We start from the raw sequence: 19,493 nt of genomic DNA, 5'->3' as shown, positions 1-19,493 counted from the left end.
TCGTGCGGTAAAATAAGTTTATGATACATATGCTGCCACTGTGACCAGAAAAGCTGGGTGGCATTTCGAGTTATTTCAGTAATCATTAACAACATTTTGTCCAGCAGCCTGTGAACATGTGCAGTCCTGTGCACAATGTACGAGTTATGTAGGACATCCAAACAACAGCAACATTTACTTTATCAGTCACACAACAACACGACACAAAAATGCTGCTGCTCCTCTATTTGATCATTTAGGCTCATCTGAGTACTCATCTCATAAGTGTGGACTACAGCTGCATATTCATTCATTTAGTTTTAAATCTTTCGTGTGTATATATTTGTGTGTGTGTGTGTATGTGTGTTGGATGTGAAACAAATTTCTGTTAATAATGCCAAGGTTTTGCAGTTCTCTTTTTATTAAGGGAGGTCAAAGGTCGGTGTCGGTTATAGCACAGCAGGTCCTGCAGCTGATCACAGACATGTATTGTTTAGCTGAGTATACAAAAGTGTTGTGTTCTTTCCTGTTTTGTGTTCTTTCATTATTTTGTGGTGTCCAGGTTAAGGAGGTGGTTTCTCACATGTATTTTCTTTGAGATGTGAAGGAATAGGGCTGAAAATAAGACGCCTCTATAAAGGCCCTATGTGTACATTTTCTGTGGGTGTGGCATCACTTGTACCAACAATTTTGACTTTAAAAGTGAGACAATAATAGTAGAAACTGTTGTGTGTTGTTGCTTTTAGTCATTTCATTCTCATTGTCCCTGTGTCAGATTCTGTATCTGTCAGTGACAGGTCCACACCAACAGCACCCTGCCACACACACACTGTAATTCCAGTGTCTCTGCCATAACATAAAAAAAAAAAAATCTTTATTTACGATTTATTTCTTATTTATTCCTTATTTGTGTGTATTTCCCCAGGGATCAAGTTGAGCCATAGACCTGGTGAATATGTTGTAATAAAAGTGTTTTGTTAGCTGGTTTATTCATAGTTACAGCGAATCTTACTCAGTACAGGTTTACATGCAGTAGGGTGTGTGAACTGCTCTGTCCTGAGGAAAATATTAACTGTTCACCAACAGCTGGGTTACTCTTCTCGCTTCCTCTCAGTTTCCCGCCTTTTTTTTTTTTTTTTTTTTTTCATTTTTCTGTTCAGGTTCTGCAGATCAGAAGTCTGGCTGACAGACCCCCCCACCCCCAATCCCTCTCTCCCCCTTCTCATTCCCCCTCAAATCACGTTACCTATGAGTACCTCCTCGGCACCTCTGGCTCTTGGATATTTCTGAACCAGTAATGACTCTCTTAAAATATCCATTTCCACACCAAAGGCTGGTCCTCTGAACTTAGAAAGGGCCTGGAAAAATATGATAATTGTCTCCAAAAGGCCTATACTCTGACACACTTACTTTTATGCCTCCACATCGGTGACAGCTGTGGGTGAAGGTATTATGGTTTTGGTTTGTCCAACTGTCTTTCCATCCCTATTCTCATGAATCTGATAATTAGGAATGATGTGAGCCTTGAGGGAATTTCTCCAGATTTGGTACAAACGTTCACTTGTGCTCAAGGATGAACTGATTCGATTTTGGTGTTAGAAGGTCAAAGGTCACTGTGACCATCCAAAACACATTTTTTGGTCACAACTCAAGAATTTATTGACTAATTATGATCAAATTTAACACAAAAGTTTAATAGGACTAAATGATGAAGTCATGACATTTTTTTTTATCCAGCAGGTCAAAGGTCAACTTCACCGTGACATCATAATGTTTTTGCAAGAACTCTTTTCTGGCCATTATTAAACACTATCAGTCAGGAACAGAAGAGAAGATTCGAAATTGCTCAGATACTAAATTGGTGACACTCACGTTAGGTGACCACTTTCGCCGCCTGCTTCACCAAAAAACAGAGTTCCTTTTATTAAATTCCTTCAAGGTCTTCACTACGTATATTTATCTGGACAGACATGTATGTAAATTGAAACTTCGCTGGTTGGCGGAGGCATACAGCTGCGAGGCGGTAATTCTAGTTCATTCCTGTTTTGTTTTTTTTTTTCATTCTCTTATTTTGTTTCGCTGAGCTCTTTGAAAAGCTGTGAATGTTCACCATATGGACCTGAAATCCAAAACGTTATCGCCCCTCATTCTCAGGGCCCAAATTCACGATTTTTCATGGACTTTCTAAAATGTGATATATTTAACCCTTAGCTAATGAAGCAATAGATAGAAGAATGCAGACATACTCCACATTTACTTTTCCTCCACCTCCACACATCCCCTTTGATGTAAACCTATTTTCTTTGTTGTTTTGCTCCAAGTGTTTCATAAGTCCTTCATGAATATTGCAGGTGCTCAGGGCCCTTGGGAGGCAGGATGGAGACATTTCTGGATCTTGTAGCCAGTCTTACAGAGTGAAGAGAAGAAATATTACCTGCTTCTCAAGCTTAAAATGAAATCTACCTCAGGAGAACACTTTATCCAATTTGAATTAGATTAGGTAGATTAATTATTCTTTAACCGCACATCTCATGTCATCACGGCTTTATTGACGTCTGTGAAAACCGACCTCATCAGTGTCTGTAATCTAACCATAGCATTTTTCTCAGTGGTTGATGTTAACGCCATCTTTATGCAGCTTCAAAATGTACATTACGGCTCATGAGATTCCTCTAAGCAGCTTGTGCAGATTAGCCATTTGAGTGGGTTTAAAGGCCCAAACTCTAATTTATAATCTCAGTTTTCTCCATCAGTGACACTAGTTTCCTCTGCAAATCCCCATTGTCTATCACACTTGTGTTCATTTAAAGCCACTCTCTCAATCACTGCCGACAATAAATGTCATGCAGTTTAGTTGCCTGGAACACATGGGCTTACAACACCCTGAGCATCTACAAATCTGCTTCACACAACCACTTTTGATGAGGGGGCGTGCCAGAGTCTCCAGATGTCAACCACTAGCTTGCTGAAGAATGTGTTTGTGACACTAGTGGTTAAAATACTCTATGGTGTTATTTGTATTTATTCAAAACAGCAATGTGTACATCAGCACCATGTGGCTGTCTCCCAGTAATACACCAGCCAATCTGAATTTAGTCTTCTCCACGGCCATATTATATTTTTAATAAGCTTATGGTGTTGACCTTTACATTACTCACAGAATAACATTTAGAGAGGGCTGAGCAGTGGGGAATCTTTTGTTTCAACACATCTGCAGACGTCTGTCTGAGCAGTACTCCCGTGTTTATTTTCTCTCCCCTAATGAATGGTTTTATAATAACCCAAGGCGCAATTAAGCTCAGTAAACATTAAGACGCAGGAAGTATAGTGTCCTCAATAGTGGGGGAATGGACTGACAGTCCCATAGATTAAGTGACACTAATAACAGAGTGACAGGGACCAGTTGAGTGGGCGCAGTCTGCATGGACTGTTAATGATGCGTGTCCGTAGTAAGACTTGATTGCCTGGGAATGTTTTAGGGAGCTGAAGAACAAGGGGAGAGGTATTAAGGTAAAAAATATTTGAGGAAGGTTTTTTTTTTTATGAAAGAGGAGCTGCTTGAGTTGGTGTGTAGAAGACGAGGTCTTGTCTTCTACTGTTGTAGCTCCTTCACATATTTGGTCTCGACACCAAAAGTTAAGTGAGAGGTTTTCTTTTTTAACAGTTTTCTTTTTTAAGTTTTTACTGCGTAGCACACCAAAAAAACTGGAAATGCATGTGTGTGTTGTTGAGCCTGAAGCCATTTAAAATGCACACAGCCCAGTTGAATTTGAACCTGTCCAGAGGACAGAGATGACTTCATCATTACCTCACCCCGCTCTGCTCGAGGACTTATCAAAAACATGTGGCTCCACTCTGCCTGCACACTGCAAATTGATTGAGTCTTGGATTCCAATGTTTTTCCTTTTGTTAGAGGACGTGTGTGTTTGAGCGCAACCAGGCCTCATTTTATTATGTTGGATTTTCTTGTCTCTCTCTGGGTTTTGACTTCATCGGTCATTCATTTGGCTTGTTTCAGCGTGTAGCTCTGCGTTTTGGAGAGACAGGTCCGAGGCCTGCTGAGTGGGACAGGATTGTAATCCATGCCTGAGCATTTGCGCTTGTATGAACGTGTCAGTTACACCTAGTAAAACCAGATGAAAAAAAAAAACATAACTTATTTTATTTTAGCCATTTTACGTCAAAATGCCTTGTTCTTGGTTAACAAGGCAGATCAATGTTCAACTCATCGCAAAGCAGCAAATTGAATTTATTTTGAAATGGTTGCTGGTTTACCTGTTGTGTGCTTGCTTGTCTAGTTCTGGTCGGGAACTGATGTAGGCCGATTTGATAAGGTGTCATTGGGCTGCACTGCTGATCTATGACTGTGATGTTTTATTTTTTTAATGCTCTGATTCCTCTGACTGAAGGAGTCTGACGAAGCTGAATGGTCTCTTGTTTCATGCTATTGTGCATCCACAGTCAGACTGCTGTTTGATGTGATACATGTGTGGGCTGAGTGTTTAGATTCCAGAATTGTTTGGTTGCCAGAACCCGACGTCCCAGCGGGGTGGGGTTAGAATAACCTTATTATACACTTGAGGGTGGATGTATTACTGAAAGCATCCGGCCCGACGTGGAGAACAGCTGACTTCTACCCAGCTTGGGAAGGTGTGTACGACCATATGTGCATCCATATGCAATAACCTTGTATGTACATGTGTCTTGATTTGCACACGTGTGTCTGTTTTGCACTGGGTTCATAATATGTTTGTGTTTACACAGGCCTTTATCTGTTTGTGTGTGAGGGGTCTGTCCCTGGCAGAGTGTCAGCCTCGGCCAGCAGTGGGTCTTCCCATGCAGCTAGAAGGCGTTTTGCATAGATATTAGAGTGGAGTAACCATGGCAACGAGGTCAGCCTCTGACCATGGGAGACGGAGAAGTGCCAAGTTTTGGGCCAAATGAGCTTTTGAGGCAGACAGCGGCTCTTTTGATCCCTGTGGTCGTCACCTTATTAAAGTGTCTCTCTGAGGGTCAGACATTGGAGATTGTGAAAGTTTGGGGCTGACATGGGAATTTCGGCTCCACCAGACGATTAGACTTTTAATCATCTGGAGCGTTCATGAATGATGAGACTGAATATGTTGTAGCTTATCTGAAAGCACACTGTCATTACTCAGTCACTGAGTTTATGCACTTGTGCGGATGTGAGTTGAAAATCAACAATTCTGTCATGTGGAAATACCAATGATCCGGTCTTTTAACATCGGTTATGATTATATAAGCTGTGCTTGAAATCTTGAATCCTTATTCAATTCATCAGGCTTAATTATCAATTTAACTGTTGATGACTGATGAAATGCTGCCATTGTGACCACAGAATGGCACTGACTTGGTGTGCTGTTTTGCTTGGGCTGCTTGCCAGTCATGAGAGTGAGTGTGCAGCCTCTGTTTATGGATGAAAGTGTTTGTGTGTGCGTGTGTGGGAGTGGGGGGGGTGGGGGTGCCCCGAGGGTCTGCATTAATATGGAGATTAGATTAGAAATCTTCCAGGTCACCTAATCTTCTCAATTAACAGACTGTCATTTTGCATATTTACTGGCAAAAGTAAAATACAAGCCTGTACAGTGAGCTATTGGAGTTTGTGTTCATTAGCCAATGTGAATCCATTCCTCACACTGTGTTCATGTGAGGTTCATTTATAGCTGAGGCTGTGTGTGTGTGTGTGTGTGTGTGTGTGTGTGTGTGTGTGTGTGTGTGTGTGTGTGTGTGTGTGTGTTTCAAGCCACGTGAGTAGCTTCTATGGATGCCTTCATTATGGGCGTTGATCCCCTTGCTGTTTGGGGATCTGGAAAGGATGCACTGTCACTATTTCTGAGTGTGATGGAAAGCTCGGCTTGTGTGTGTGTGTGTGTGTGTGTGTGTGTGTGTGCACGCACCATATCTAAATGATACTGCCTTCTCTTCCCTTCTCTTCTCTCTATTGAGCCATGTTGCTCTGCTGTTTTATTACCCTGCTATTAAAGTCCTACTGAACAACATAACTCTTTTATCCACGCACACACATAAAACCAACACACACACACACACACACACACACACACAGAGTGTGTGCAGTGACATTCAGCTCAGATGGTGTGCTTTGTTCACTCTGAGTGACTTTCACTGAGTGCACACTGCGTTTTGTCATCATTGTATAGAAAGATATATCACTCTGTACCTGACCTTCTGTGTGATTACATGCTGGTTTGCGTTGTGTATTTTCTAAAGGGACACACACCGGAGTTTGAATTCTTACCAGTCTTAGACAATACATGTTGAAGTTAGTACTGGGCTAGTGAAAAGAATTCTGGGTGATGGAAATAAAATGAGGTAGCACTTGTTGCACTAATTACTTTCTCAGTTGGTTGACCAACAGCTGGGCGATTTCAGCATTTTTCAAAACGGCATTGGTTTACTTTTAACCACTGTATTTCAATGTGGATGCTTTTATTAGTTCCTATATGAATGAGGTATTTGTGGTGTGAGAATGTGAAGCGGGGAAGGGCTGAATGACATGGCTCCAAATCTACATCAGATTTAACTTAAGTAACAGTAAATATCACAGTTACTATTGAGTTATACATCAGTGAATGCATTTCCAGTTAAAGACGTGTAGCTGTTGGCTGATTGATTGGTTGGACTTCCTGGTCGATATTATTGATTGCTGCAGCGGTTATTGAGCTGTGATTAATTGCAATATGAAAAATTAAGATTTATACTGTTATTAATTCAATAGATATGGTTTATTGTCCGTCTCTCTGATAGAGAGTGTTGTGGATGGACTGGAGAGGCTAAATGGCCAAACATCAAGTATATTTATATAGGACTGCAACAACTGATTATGTTTTCATTATTGATTAATCTGCAGATGATTTATTGGTGTGTTAGGTCTATAAAACATGTAGTGAAAAATGACTACCATAATATCCAGGAGCACAAGGTGACACCATTAAATGTCTTGTTTTATTTTATTTGACAAACAGTTCAAAACACAAGTATGTTCAATTTAATACAATGTAAGACTAAGAAAAGCGGTAAATTACCACAAATGAAAACCTGGAACCTGGAATTGAAAAATGACTTAAATGATTAATCAGTAATCAAAATATCATTTGATCGACTAATCGTTTCAGCTCTGCTTTAGTAAACGTTTAGTCACATTTGGTTTTATGAACACAGTCCAATGGAAATTACGGTTGAATCCAGTAATTGAAAATGGGTCTTTGTGCATATATGAACTTCTGTTGGCCTCCTGTGTCCAGGAAACACGCCGTATTGCCTCTCTGACCAAACATCTCCATTTACCACATCATCTGCCACTGTTTTAGCGGGCACACCCATGCCTCGGTTCCTGTTTGTGGACACACACACACACACAGACACACTCACCGAGGTATTGTCACATCACACACCCAGTGACAAATCACAGTTGGCAGCACTGAGCTTAGCTGGCTGCTGAATCCTGGTGTTAGTGTGGGTATGTACTGTGCCGTGCTCCTCTGTTGTCTCGTCTCTAACTGGGTCAGACTGTGTACTAAATGACGATTCTCATCCTTGATGCCACTGAGCTAAAATGCAGTGTCAGCGCTGCCGAGTGTTGTTATGCTTTGGCAGTTATTTGTTGTCCTTAGTCGTGGTCCTTAGTCATGGTCGTTAATTGATTTAGTGAGCTTTATTTGGATGTGTGGTGCGGTAGGGCGTGACAAGATGTGACATGCTTTCGAATGTCATCTTACAAAACAGTACTGACGTTTACATGAGAGACCATCAGAGTAGTTATTGTTGTTTTGACTGTGGTGTTTTTGCACTTGTTCTTCCCAGAGATCACTTGTCAATCAGTTGTGTGTTACATGTGTGTGTGAGTGTGTTTTTAGCACGTTGTTGAGAACTGGGCATAGTGATAGGGTGTATTTAAAGGTACAGTACACAGCTGAATGGTGAGTGTGAGCTATGTGGGTGGTGACATTAGATCCAAAGGACCACCATCGTGCTAATCCACAGTTAGTTTATTTCTTTCTCCTGCTGAATCGCAAATAGTCGTCTTGCCCTTGTGTGTGTTTATTGAGTAACATTTGCTAATGTGACCGCACGCCCTTGCATACATGTCCAAAAATACCACAGAGGACACGATGCATCCAAGAGTGAACCATCAGTCAGTCTGTTTTTCATTGGTTCCTAGGGCTGCAACTAATGACTATTTTCACTCTTGATTAATGTATATATTTTTTTTCTTTATTAATCAATTAATAGTTTTGTTTATAAAAAGTCACGAAGATGCTCATTATAATTTCTTACGGCCCAAGGTAACATCTTCAGGACTCTGATTTTGTTTGACCAACAGACCAAAGCCCACAGATTTTCGGTTTATTATCATATATTATAAAGAAAAGCCTCAAATCCTCACATTAGAGAACCTTGAACCAGCAAATGTTTGGCATTTTTGCTTAAAAATATCTATGTGACTAAGTGACTATCAAAGCAGTTGCAGATTCATTTCCTGTTTTTCCTATTCAACTAATTGTCGCAGCTCTGCTGGATGTATTAAAAAAAATATCCTGGTATGGCATTTCAGAATAAGTTAAGTCAGTTACAACAATGTACACAGCCATTTTTAAAGAGTAACTTAACACCCGCTGAAAATCTTGTTTATGAAGACCTATGGCAAACATTGCTGCAGCGAAGTGAAGTGAACTCCAGGGCATGTCAGTACACAGAGACACCACAGTGGATCAAAGGTGAAAATTACTTTGAAACCTTTAATGAGGAAAAGTAAAACTCTGCTTTTCCCCGTGGTAATCTTAAATTTGCTCCATGTGTGCACTGTGGCTGGAATGCTCCCAAGCAGAATATATAAATCTGATTACAGTGGTATTGATTGATTATTTGACTGTACCAGTTTTCTGAGTCCGGGCCCATCAGCTAAGGGATCCTGGCGTGACTTGATGTAATAAAAATTACAAGGACGAGATCATGTAGCTCGTAAACCTTCTCTACCTGCAGACTGGCGAGTAGTTGCAGGTTTCCTAATCGAATGTTCGGCTCAGGCTCCTGAGCATACCATTTAGACCATTAACGAAATGGAGCCATTAAATCACTAAATTAACATAGACTTTAAAGGACTCTTGCCACTTCAGGGCTGCCATGAATCATCATAACGTCTCTTCTCGCTTACAGTTCTCATGGGTATATAATACTACACCACATTCATGATGAATCAGATTCTTATTGTGAATTATGTAAGACCATACACTGTGTTTAACCTCAGAGCCATTTACAACGTCCTCTGTGCTTTGAGGTGGTATGTGGAGCCGTGACCTCACCTCATACTTGTATTCAGGTCAGTTTTTCTGCAAGACAGGTCTCACTACATATAGGAATAGTGTGTCTTCAAACTGTGCTGTTGTTGACGTTGCTGGGCTTCTCCCCTGCTGGAGGGCCGATGCTTGTCATTCTGTTCAACAGCCCTCTGGGCATCACAGAGCAGTGTGTAAGTCTGGGTGTGTATGCGCTGTGTTTTGTGCATGGTACATACAGTAAATGTAAGTGTTTGTGTGCTTGGAGTGCAAACCTTCAGATGTGCAACCAAGTGAGTTCTCATTGCATTTGTTTGAATTCACTGCCAATTTTTATGTACAGTGTAATTGTTTCTCCTCTTACAGTTAGAGAATCAGTTGGTGCTTTTGTTTGTTGGCATATTGACAGGGTTTAGAGTTTTGTTAAGCCCTAGTATTATACTTTGATTTTATCATCGCTCCAGAATCTATTTTCAGAATTATGAAAATACATCTGAAACAACATTCAGATTATTCCATGACTCTAATCTGCTTCACTGAAACCCAAACTGATGAGATTCTTTAAATAGCAAACAAATGTATGTATCTGTGTGTTGCGTTGCAGCACAAGTACACAACCAGGCCTCTCCATCTGTCTCTGCTCCCACCGGCTGTCACTCATCCTCTCTGGCTCTGTCCTCATATTAGAATCTCAGTCACGAAAAAGGAGAACCTGCTGAGCCTAAGCAGAAACAAAACAAGGTGATCGTTAGACAGCAGATTGCAATTTCAGTTAAAAAGCGATGTTGCATTACATCCTGTTCTTTCAGATGGCAACACGACCCTGACTATAAAGGAAAGATCTGCCCTAAAATACTCAAGTACTGTGAAAACAGCTTTTTGTGAGGTGAAGTGTTTGGTAGATGTGCAGATAGAAAAATTGATTACGTATTAATGCCATTTTCATCTCTCTTAAATAACATCCCACAATTTTCTGCCAGTCAGCCAACTGATTCTTCACAGCACTACAAGAAATCAGCTAAAAATTTTAAAACACATAAAAGTCAAGGTGTTTCTGTGAAGTGATGATACGCTTAAATTCAATTTATAGTTTTTAGTCAGTTATATTAAGTTATTCTGGAAGAAAAAGTAGATGTAAGTGTGTATGGTTAATTTTGACTTGAATAATTCATTTAACCCATGTTTATCGCATTGTAAAACTCTACATTTCTTACAAATGTAGACAGACAAAAAATGTTAGCGTTAAAAGAGTTTTATTTTGAAAGGGGGCTCCCACAGTGACCCCCTGACAGTGGCAGCTTCTATATTTCATGAACCACAAAGTCAGTTTTCGCTTCAAGCCAACAAACAGATTCTCATGACAAATAAACTTTCCGCCTTATCAGTTGCCTCTACTGATAGATGGACGCCTACACACACGCACACACACAGACACAAATGCACTCACAAAGTTTCCACTGAGGATGTATCTGGACGGAGTCAGGGAGAGATACCCTGTCAGAGGTGTGTGTTTTGTCGTGTCACATGTCTCGGACACACGTCGCAGGATGGGAAGTATGGGAAGGCCGTACTTCCTTCACCCTCCGCAAAGGAAATCACTGGATAGGACCCATCTTTTGTTCGGCCCTTCCAGGACGGTCACTGATTCACTTTGAGTGGGAGGTTAGACAAACACAACGTGGAGCACAAGGTCATGTGATATCCCCACATTATATGTTTCTCTGCCCTTTATGGGCCAGTGACACAGTGTGGCGTTTCAAGAACAATTGTTTACAACTCGGACGAGTGATGTCATTCATCTTGTGGGTAAAGCGGGTGCGGTGTTGTGTCCTGAAGATGAAGTCATTATATTGAGCTTAACTCCGAAGTTGTTCTGTTCCGGAAAAATCTGTTTTTATGGCGTCTGGGACGTGACAACGGAGGGAAATGGTGGTGGATGTGTGTATGAGTGTGTGTGTGTTAGAGGTTTTTCAAGTCCAATATATTCTCATCATGGTTTAGTACTTGTGGTAAGACTTTAAATCACATGTAACTATAATTTGTTACGTCTTTCATTGATTTTTTTGATTGATTGATAGCTGTCTATATTTAAACATACATGTATACATACACACGCAGAGCTCCTGCCATGAAAAGCCTGAGTTATATTGGCGCTGTTTTCACTGGCAGAGCTAAAACTGTGGCCTAACAGCAGTGGGAGTCCAAGCTGGTCCAGATTAATAGATGTACATTATAGGGAGAACTGTAGGGACCGAAGGATTTCACGACGAGCCGCATAGGGAAATCACAACTACATCAGAACTTCACAGGCCTATGTTGTGTGTGTGTGCACGTGTGTGTGTAGATTGACTCTAATCTCTGTCAGGGTTATCATTAAAGTGATAGTTGGAAGTTTTGGGAAATACATGTATTCATTTTCCTGAAGGTGAGATGGGAAGACTGATATCACTGTAATGTCTGTCTGTTAAACATGAAGCTGGTTAAAGACACGAAATCAATATCAGCCATCTCATCTGAATTTCTGCAATAAAAAAAATAACTGTATTTCCCAAAAGTATTCCTTCAAGAGGACATAAAATGAGTGAGGCCACACTTGATCCTTTTGTTGACAGGTTTAATTCTACGTTATTTCTAGGCTAGAGGCTAGGTTTAGTGCTATAGCTACAATTGTGGTTCTGATTGTTAGGTTTAAATATGGGTCATGTTTGGGTGAACTTTTAGGGATGATGTCAAGTTTAGGGAAATAGGATCTAGAACCTAAATCTTAAAAAGAAAAAAGGGCATGTGTGTACAGATATGCCTGGGTATTATAGCCGCAGTTTTACTTGAGGGTGACTTATCATAGCTTGGGCCCAGTGCTGTAAATTGCTTACTGTGATTTTCAGTAAAACTGATCTTCAGTCATATGATGATTTTGCATTTCATGGTTCTGGGGACTGGCACTGGTTTCTCCCTGAGAAGCTCAAGTTTACGCTGCCTAGACCTGCCAGTTTGTGGTTTGGATACTAGTGGTCCATGTTTAAAGAAACATTAAGCTGACTAAAACTAACATTGGTCTTATTCAGCTGCTTGGATTGACCAGTTCAGACAGTTGCAGGATAATCTTACTCTTTTTTTTTTCTCTGATACATCTTAAGTTAGTGACTTTATAGGAATGTAAAACATTAAAAAGCACTTACAGTAACAGTTACAGTACTTTACAACCATTTTTGGCAGTGTGGTCGGCTACATGGCTAATCGAAAACCAACCCATCTAGAGTTTCTTTGAGGAAGACCCTAACTCTGTATCAGCTCAGAGTCGCTTTCGTACGGCTGAGCCTGACCACTGACCTCCCTGAAGAGGAGTGTTTGCCTGTTGGGAGTAATAGTGTATCACATTTTTCAGTTGTTATCATTAATAAAAACAAAGGAAAACAAAACTGAGTGTTTAACGGGTCTGTATCCAGGCTAGTTGTGTCATGTACTCTGCCTGAACTCATCCTTCAGCGAGGCTCTCTTCCTGTTAATACAGCTGTCTGGGTGATCTGTTCAGAAAGGCTGTGTAGAGAGTGGCCTGCTGCCAGAAGTGAACACACATCAACCTGAGAGGGAGAAGCAGAAGTCTCACAAGCACAAGCACGACACACAACAGTTAACATCTAACCCTCAACTGTTGAATGCTTGTCTTGTATTATGAATGTAAACAAACAGATGGGATGTGATCAATAGAAGCTGTATTGTGTTTCACATTAAGGGGTGCTGTGGTCTAGACCCATTTACACTGATAAAAAGGTTTAGTCCAGCACAACATTAGCTGTTGCTGAGGCCCCCAGCAAACTCTCCAAAGCTGTATGAGTATATCCGACTGTTATACTGTGGAAAAATATCTGGATAGGAGTTACAGCACTGTAAATGGCTTTTGTGTGTGTTTATGGGTGGGGTTCCACTTGTAAAATGAGATTGTTAGTAGTGCTGCTTACTTTATTTTTTTCTTTTTTAACTTTGGGAGTAGATATGAAGGGACATAAGCTTGGGTTTAAGTCTTTAATTGTACTGTACCAAGCACAGGAAAAAAGAAGGGGAAAATCCATAGTGAGTTTGTAGGATAACGTGGAGAAGAAAAAGAGATGATGAAGCAGTCAAAAAGCCAGAGAAAGGACATGTAAATGCAAACCTCATCACAGATAGTATTGTGTCTTTCAGTGCTTTGGGGTACATGTTTTTAATCTCTTAAATCGACAAGTAGACTAGTTCAAATTCTAACGGCTACAAATAAATCCAGGCAATCACAGAAAGTTTTAATATTTTCAAATCTTTAAGTGTCTTTCTATTCATGATGCCTCTGAGGTTTCAGTAAGAGAAAGAAAGTACAAACAGTATCAAAAAGTTGGTGATTGAACTCTGTAGGAGTTTCTGAGGCCACGGTTTGTGGTACACATCAAGTTTTTGCCATTTTGTCCATTTTAAGAGAGGTGGGGACTGTAACTGGCACACCTTATTGTGTAATACACTTTATTTCAACAGCTCCATAAACCATGTACAACTTAGAAAGTGTTGTGTCACAATTGTGCCACAAAGATAGTTGCGACAGTTGTGTTAATTGTAGAGCACTTGCACTGGACTGGATCATATTGTACTCATATCCACCCCTGTATGTGTGCCATCGCTGAAATTTGATTTCCATTTGTGTTCATGTCTGTGATTATGTGGACTGTTGAGCAGTTATTTTTATGCTGAATGGCAATACATGATCTATATCTCGGTAACACAACATCAAATTCGGGAAATTCCACATTCACAGTCTTACCGACTCTGATCACTTCTCTAAGAGAAATGGGTTGACTTTCACGCCCAAACATTTCAGAAAATGTCATCTGCTGATATTTCCTGTTGAATGAGCACAGTCCTGACAGTCTGTCTTATCTAACATCTGCTCTGAGGCTGATGTAAAGCTAAACAAATTCTAACACATGCCTGATTTTGCTTTAGGCTCAACTAGATTGTTTTGCCTCAGTTCAAAGTTTGACCTCTGCTCTGATGTTAGCTTTGCCTTCCCCCATGTCTTAACCTTCTCATTTCACTCACTTATCCTCATTAAATTCAGTCACAAGGTAGACAAATCATCTCAGCAGCATTGAAAGGATCACCTATCATCCCCTTCATTACCTCTGAATGAAGTGAATCTCCAACCATCACGCCATCAGAGAATGACAGGCTTAAACAGACTGGACACTGCAGCCCCTACACCGTCTCTCTAAACCCATCTGACAGAATCAGACTAATGAGACGTTGGTATTGTTGTGTAACTGTGGCAAAACAAGCTAAGTCAACTCTGATCTCGTCCAAGGACTTTTTTTTTTTAAATGGTGTCTCTTAGAGCTTGGTTCAAGCCAAAAGTTTAAGACCTGGAGGTGTCCTTCCATTAGAAGAGACCTCACCTCCCCTAGTAAGGCTAGAGTAATTAGTTAGAAATAACACTTTGTCTAGATTTTATGTAATGAGACCAAAGGGGGCCATGCTGTCTGGCTGGAAAAGTCACATCCACCAAATCACAGAGTCCACCACAGCAGTCAGCAGAAAAGGTTGTTATGTAACTGTGCTGGTTTTCCTTGTCTCTCTGCATCTTGCCCAAAGAAAAATTAATTAGTGTGTCAAGTGCAGTGCCCGAGTTAGCTAGTGACTTGAAGCGCAGTTCATTCTGGTTGTTCCAATCGCTCTGGTTCAAGATATTATTGCGGCTGAGAGTGAGCCCAGTCATGAGACTAATGTCCAGGCTGCCATAGCCCTTGCTGTGGTTTTTTGTAGCTCAGGAGCTAGAATTTGAAGCATTCAAATCACCCCATAAGGTGCTGTGTGCTATAGTTTCTTCCACAAGGACATTTCATGGACGCAGCATGTGGACATGGGGAGCCAGGGATCGAACTGTCAAACCCTGTGATAATCTGATACCTCTTTAACCCCAGCCAGCCCACAAGTGGTCAGCTGAGAGACATCCGAAACTGAGACTCTGATGTCTCTCCATAACAACTTGATCAAGGCACAGTCTCGATACTGTATATCTGGTTACAGGAACCTAGGTTTAAATAGGCTGTGGGTGAATAGATATCCAAGCTGAGATCTGAGTAGAATGTGTAGTCCACCTTTGTGTTGACACTAAAATTCATAGCTGGCTTTCTGTGTCAGGCTTTAACCAATGAGCGGAGTGATCCGCTAGCTTCGTTTTGCTTTTTACATGTTTCTGAGCTGTGAAAGAATGTGGACTCCGTCAGAACTGCTTGTCAGATGGTCGGCCCTCACCACGTTGTAACCCAGGAGAGACCTTCTGAAACGTGATTGCTATCCCCATATTTAAATCATTTCATGTCTATCCCCAGCTTTTCATCCCACCTTCCAGTGAGTCCGCTATGAATACTTTTGATTTCTGATGTTGGACAGCATCTTTTACAAACTAGTTCTGACTGAGCATAACCCAGCCCTAATGTTTATGGTTATGGAAGTTGTTTTCTTAGCAAATTGTTCCATAATTCTTTTGGACATAAATTTGGAATATTTTTGATGTGTTATTTTGGGCCAGTCCCAAAATTCCCACTAGCCAATTATCATTATAACGGAATGCAGGCGTAGCACCCTCAGCAATAACACATCTCACATGCTATCAATAGCCCTCGTGTTCTCCTACGGTGAGCCGTGCTCCCTGGTGTTGACACAGTTGGTGTTTGTGCAGATGACATAGATTGCTATCAAGGGCAGACCGCCTGCTGCTCTGTGTTGCCACCAGTACAGTACCGAGGCACAGCTCCCTCTCCGTAGTGGAAACTTCTGACCACTATGACCAAAAACACACATGTAGAGGCCTAGAGAATTCAGCAGTGCAAACACAAACACATGCAAATAGGTAGTAATTATAATAATAATAATAATAATAATAATATAAAAATAATAATAGGTAGAACCAGATCCAGAGATGCCGTAGGGACTTTGTAATGAAAATAAATGCAAAACTTGAACGATGTGTCTGTTTGTCTCTACAGAGACTTTCCTCCTGAAAATGGCACATAGGAGGGGAAGAAGGCATTTAACATTTCCTTTGTAAGGAAGTTTGCTGTATCTCAAAAAAGGGCTGCTGGTTTGTATTTTGGCCCGTGAGCAAAAAAAAGGACACCTCCAGCATGGGATGTAAAAGTAACATAAATCTATATTAGTTGCCTGAAAGAAAAGAGGAGACTGCCCTACTGTAAAAAAAAAAATGACCCCATAGGTTGTCTGTCGTAATCAGCTTATTACTACCCATGGTTATGTTTCATTGTTAAGCAACCTCTAGTGACCATAGTAATTTTGATGGGATAAGGGAGGAATTGAGGTGATACAGAGCGACAAAGTCCGAATTAGGAGGAGGTTGGTGTGGATGGAAGGGTCGACAATACACTGGACTTTCTCATGGTGTTCACTTCCTGTGCGAATCTGACAATCAGTGTAGTTCCTTTTGTCCGTGACCTTTCCACAACCTTAATCGTGTGTTTATTATTGTAACCATGGCGACAAAGGTCCTCTAACCTTAAGGAAGTACTTATTTTAACTCAAACCACAATCTTTTCCTAAACTGAAGCAAGTAGTTTTTGTGACTAAATCCAACTAAGCCGTGATCGTTCCACAACATTAACTGTGTGTTTATTATTGTTACCATGACAACCAAGGTAAGACTGCGGCTGGTACGTTCTTACAAGTTGGAATATTGTTACCATGATGGTGATAATGGTCCAATACGCTTGCTGCTGGTCCGCCATGGATTGTTCCCGAGGGTTTGGACCAACGACTAATATAGGCATTTAAGTTCATGGACTTGTTGGACAAAAACTTACAGGGCTTTGCTGACACTGAGTATCTGCTTTTTGATTAGTTTTTTTTCTGCATGTCACATATGTTGAATTACAGAGCATACAGAGTTTTTCAAGGATAATGAAAAGGCTTCATTCTTCAGAATATAAAGTAGACTTTATTGTTGGAACTGTCTTCTTTCATTTCAGGTTTTTACTTCACTCATTCCTGCCTAATTTGTGTCTTTGTACCCTGGTATTACAGACTTCAAAAAACACACAATGAGTAAATAATATTTAAAGCACATTTATGTCTGCTTCTAATTGTGAGAGGTTTCTTCACCTCAGACACATAATATCAGAGGCCCAGAGTTTTACTGTTACCTGTATCAGGCCCCAGAAGACTTGGATCCAGAAAGTAATAATGCGTTTGTGTCTGTTTTTTGTCCTAGTTGGCGAGACATCATCAACTTAAGCAGTCTCCCGAGAGGTAAGTCTTTCTACATCAACACGCACCATTTCAGCTCCTGCTCAAGCTTTTAAAACACCTGTTGATTGCATCAATAGCACAACACTGTTTGGAGTATTATTTTATGCCATAACACTCATAGCTGATGGGAAATAAAGTGAAAAAAAAAGTCTGAAGTAGTGTTGACTGAAGTGGAAAGTTTTTGTCTGTCAACCAAATGCCTCCACCCTCCTCTCTGGTCTTTTTGTTTTTCAAGGACTCAGAAGGTACATGGAGTGTATTAGTGAGCAATTTTTGGAGGGCCTTGAATAAATGACATGGCTTTGGTCAGTGGTAAGCTTACAAACTGCTTCTGGCCAGACTTTTTACTGTGCTGGAAGTTATCCCATGAAGGAAATAGTGACAGGCCTTTCTCCCTCACTCTTTCTCTCATATATGTGTGTGTGTGTGTGTGTGTACTGTATATAAAAGTTTGTTGTACTTTACTACCACTTTTGGTGGCTGAAGTAAATCTTAACACTTACACCTTTGTCTACTCAGCCTTGCTGTAAGTCAAAGGTCCTATCTTTATTATGGGAGAACACCTGTGTATTACCCTATCAGCCCTTCGGGATTTGAGAATTCAATAGCTTTTGCTGCACATGGCTGCACAGGCCACAGCTGCCATGCTCCATTTCCACTTTTTGATAAATGGCGCTCTCCTTTTTTTAAAAAAAATACAAACTCAGCTGAGGTAAGGCAGTTCCTGCTTTATGTAGAGCTCTTGCATTTTTTGGTTTACCAGGTCTCATTGTGTAGGTCTGATTTATTCACGCTTTCCCCTCTTAATAACCCCTCTGCTTGACTGTCTCTGCCTGGCTTCTCTTATCTTTTTCCCTGTGTGTCTCTGTAGTGTCGGTGGGTTCACTTCAAGCTGTCAAGAAAAGGTTTAACGAACTTTGCAAATGTCACAAAAAATGGAAATACAAATGAAGTACTTTTTCATGAAGATGCTGAAGCAAACCAGAAGTAGATTCTTGTGTTGAGCTAGTTGTTTTTGGTCTGTGGTGTTGGTGAGATAATGTTTACAGACAAAAAGAAAGACATTCACTTGTCAGATTTCTAATGTACTACAAATGAATGTTCTGCAGCTTCAACAGACATACAGTACATGGGCGTAAGAGAAGCACAGTGTGGTACAGTCAAGGCCAAGGACACATTTGAATCCTTGAATTGTTGTGAAATTACTTAAATGAATTAAAATAAACCAATGTTTATACAGATGTGGCTGCCAGCACAAATTTTATGAGGTCTGTTTTCTACTTAGATTTAGATTCTCTAATTCAAAACAGCATATTTAAAGATACTTGGGTGGGAAAAAATCTGATGGTTTATTTTTCCTCTTACTTGATGAGAATCATAACAAAAAATGGCAGGTTGATCTTTCTGACCTTTGTTCTAATAGGTGACAAGTAAACGATTTTCACCTGTGTTTGTGGCATTTTGCTTTGGCTCTGTAATTTTGTTAGATGTTAGATGTCAGTTAGATGCCAAATGTGCTGTAAGGGACACAAGAGTGCATATTGAGGACAGTTGTCTCTGTTTATCCGTTCTCTTTTACAACCTTTGTGTCTCTTTGTCTGCCCTCGCTCAGTTTTATCTTACCCTCTCACTCTCCTTCTTTCTCTGTCAGATACTTTTAGAGCATCTCTCTCGTCCTCTCAGTCCCAGTTTGGTAAACCTCTCAGGTCCAGAGCTAGCGAGGTCAGGGGGGAATAAAAAACACTGCAGTGCTTGCTGACGTGTCTCATAAGGTGTCGAATACCTCTTGAAGTACTGCTGCAGTCTGAGCTAGACGACAGTTGTCCTCATATCTGGGTACTTTATCCCTGCATGGGACTATTTGAACCCTCACCAGGTTTAGCTGCTCCAGTTGTGCTCATGATTAGTGTGTATCTG

General features: G+C 40.7%; 1 protein-coding gene across 2 annotated transcripts in view; it reads left to right on the top strand.

The window, feature by feature from the left end:
- The window catches only part of add3a (adducin 3 (gamma) a), a 98,340-nt gene that overhangs the window by 240 nt on the left and 78,607 nt on the right, over positions 1 to 19,493 (top strand). Inside the window, exons 1-2 of one of the 2 annotated variants that reach the window (XM_041035572.1) lie at positions 7,446 to 7,477; positions 17,539 to 17,576. The gene's annotated coding sequence lies outside the window, so the exon portion shown is untranslated. Of the gene's footprint in view, positions 1 to 7,445; positions 7,478 to 17,538; positions 17,577 to 19,493 lie in introns of those variants that run through there. The other variant, XM_041035570.1, reaches the window with a different exon arrangement.

The sequence above is a fragment of the Toxotes jaculatrix genome, chromosome 4 (assembly GCF_017976425.1).
Source record: "Toxotes jaculatrix isolate fToxJac2 chromosome 4, fToxJac2.pri, whole genome shotgun sequence".
Taxonomy (NCBI): Eukaryota; Metazoa; Chordata; class Actinopteri; family Toxotidae; genus Toxotes; species Toxotes jaculatrix.
Note: the sequence above shows the minus strand (reverse complement) of the source record. Positions and strands in the feature narration are given on the sequence as shown.